General features: G+C 39.0%; 1 long non-coding RNA gene across 1 annotated transcript; it reads right to left on the minus strand.

Moving 5' to 3' along the window:
- Positions 1-1,345: 1,345 nt before the first annotated feature.
- Positions 1,346-2,319, minus strand: LOC109903410 (uncharacterized). Its single transcript, XR_002257036.1, has 3 exons — positions 1,880-2,319; positions 1,620-1,710; positions 1,346-1,514 (listed from the first exon to the last, which is right to left on the minus strand). It is a non-coding gene; the product is annotated as an uncharacterized LOC109903410 (long non-coding RNA).
- Positions 2,320-2,584: the final 265 nt, after the last annotated feature.

Here is a 2,584-nt window from a genome sequence, read left to right on the forward strand (position 1 = left end):
TCATGGCCACTAGGTGCCATCTTTAATGTTAATGTTATTATTTTCATGTTTATGCACAATGCAAAAAGTGCATATTGCTGCAAATTTTATTTGTTGTTTGTTAGTTTTGGTCACTATAATCGTGATATGAAATGTTCATACCGTTTCATCTCTACTTGTGACATGACATAAAACAAATTTGACTGGCAGCAATATGCCACCGCACCATATAACTCTACTAAGAAAATTAAAAAGAGCTCTACTAACTTCTAACAGACCTTCCCCCCATCCCCAAAATAAACATATATAATTTTTGCTGTCACACTAATTGTTCTTCGTTTTATAGTATTTCAAAATATACAGTGCCTTCCAAAAGTATTCATACCCCTTGACTTATTTCACATTTTGTTGTGTTACAACCTGAATTCTATTTTGTTTTCTACACACAATACCCCATAATGACAAAGTGAAAACATGTTTAAACATTTTTTTTGCAAATATTATGAAAATGAAGTACAGAAATATCTCATTTGCATATTTGTAGAAGCACCTTTGGCAGCGATTACAGCTGTGAGTCTTTCTGGGTAAGTCTCTTAAGAGTTTTCCACACCTGGATTGTGCAACATTTCTTCATAATTTTTTCATTTTTTTTCTCCAAGCTCTGTCAAATTGGTTGTTGATCATTGCTAGATAACCATTTCAAGGTTTTGCCATAGATCTTCAAGCAGATTTAAGTATAAACTGTAACTATGCCACTCATGAACATTCAGTGTCTTCTTGACAAGCAACTCCGGTGTAGATTTGATTGTGCATTTTAGGTTATTGTCCTAGTGAGAATACTTTCTGAAGGCACTGTATATTTTTTTATGGAATGTTTCTGGCACTGTGTTCATAATAGGCTATACTGTTGTTCAGGCATCATTCAAACCAACAAATAATCTTTGCTTCATATACTTAGCTAGCTGTTGAAGGTCGGCAGCCGAAATGACTATACATATTGTAATGCAACAGCAGGAGCAGATCTCGAACCCTCAACCTTCTAGTCTGAGGTCTGGCGCGCTATCGACTGTGCCGCAAAAGCATGCTCATGCATATAAACCCAGGGTCGTTACAATATAATGAAATGTGTGAATACTTTCTGAAGTCACTGTATGTTTTTAAATGGAATGTTTCTGGCACCGTGTTCATAATGCTATGCTATGCTGTTGTTCAGGCGTCATTCAAACCAGCAAATAATGTTTGTGTCATATACTTAGCTAGCTATGGAAGGTCGGCAGCCGAAATGACTATACATATAATGGAAATTCTATGACTTACTGAAACCACGGTGAATCACCTGTTACTGAATCACAATAATAGGTCAAAGTAGGCTTGCTTTGATTTATTTACATTCCTCCACCTTAGGTTTGAATGTTTGGTTACACTCAAACATTACTCGAACCAGTGGATGTCTTCAGTGCACATAAGCTTAGAGAGGAGCCATCCAAAACACCCTCTTCTGTGTCCATGGCTTTCAGAAAACATCTCCACTGAAACTGAGAATATAATTAGACAGTCAATACTTTCTACAACAATTTACCAGAATATAATTCCTTAAGAAGTAGAGATAAACTTGTTGAAAGCAAATAGATGGTTCAAACCTGATGAGACCTCAGAAGATGACTCCCTCTGCATTTCCTTCAACCGAATTATCCTTTCTGATGGTGTGATATGAATTCCTCTGTGAGAGTGCTGTATTGACATACAAACCCATGGTTAAATCCTTCAGCTGTGAAAGAATGTCTACTAAACTGCATAAAATAAAGTGTATGAGATTTTAAGTCAAATAAACATGAAGTCACTTCAGTGAAATTTATATTTGAAATGAAATTTATATTTACTGCATAAGCACCTACTGTACCTTTTTTATTTTCACACTCAGGACTGTGTGCCTTCTTCTGCCAGTGTATGTTTGACCTGGCATCTGTGGTAGGCCCTTGGTTGCAAACACAGTGGAAAAGCAAGCCCTAGGTGACAAGCCCTTGGATGCAGAAATGGTGGAATGGCCCTTTGATACAGTGATGTTTGACTGACGCATGGGCCATTCTTCATAATTGACTTTGCTGCTCACTACATATGGTGGCGTTTGACCTGACATCTGTGGTAGGCCCTTGGTTGCAGAAACAGTGGAAAGGCAAGCCCTAGGTGACAAGCCATTGGTTGCAGAAATGGTGGAATGGCCCTTTGGTACAGTGATGTTTGACTGACAAGTGGGCCAATCTTCATAATTTACTTTGCTGCTCACTACACATGGTTGTGTTTGACTCTCAGGTTGATGGTGGGAACCTGAGTCTACTTCAGGGGAGCTGCCATTGGTCTGATTTGAGATCAACAGCAGGGTCTCTTGCACAAGATGAGCAACAATAAAGTAGCTGAGAGCCTCATCTTGGGCATCTAGGGCAGAGCTTAAATTGTAGCCCATGAGGTTAATCTGAAATTGCAGGCACTCCAGAACACGGCCGCAGATTAACTCAATGGCCTGTGGATGGCGGCAGACGTCACAGATAGTCTCATCAGCACATACTGCTACCCCTGGAGACTCAGACAGCTTATTTATAGCACTATG

This window comes from Oncorhynchus kisutch, linkage group LG2 (genome assembly GCF_002021735.2).
Source record: "Oncorhynchus kisutch isolate 150728-3 linkage group LG2, Okis_V2, whole genome shotgun sequence".
In the NCBI taxonomy this organism is placed as follows: Eukaryota; Metazoa; Chordata; class Actinopteri; order Salmoniformes; family Salmonidae; genus Oncorhynchus; species Oncorhynchus kisutch.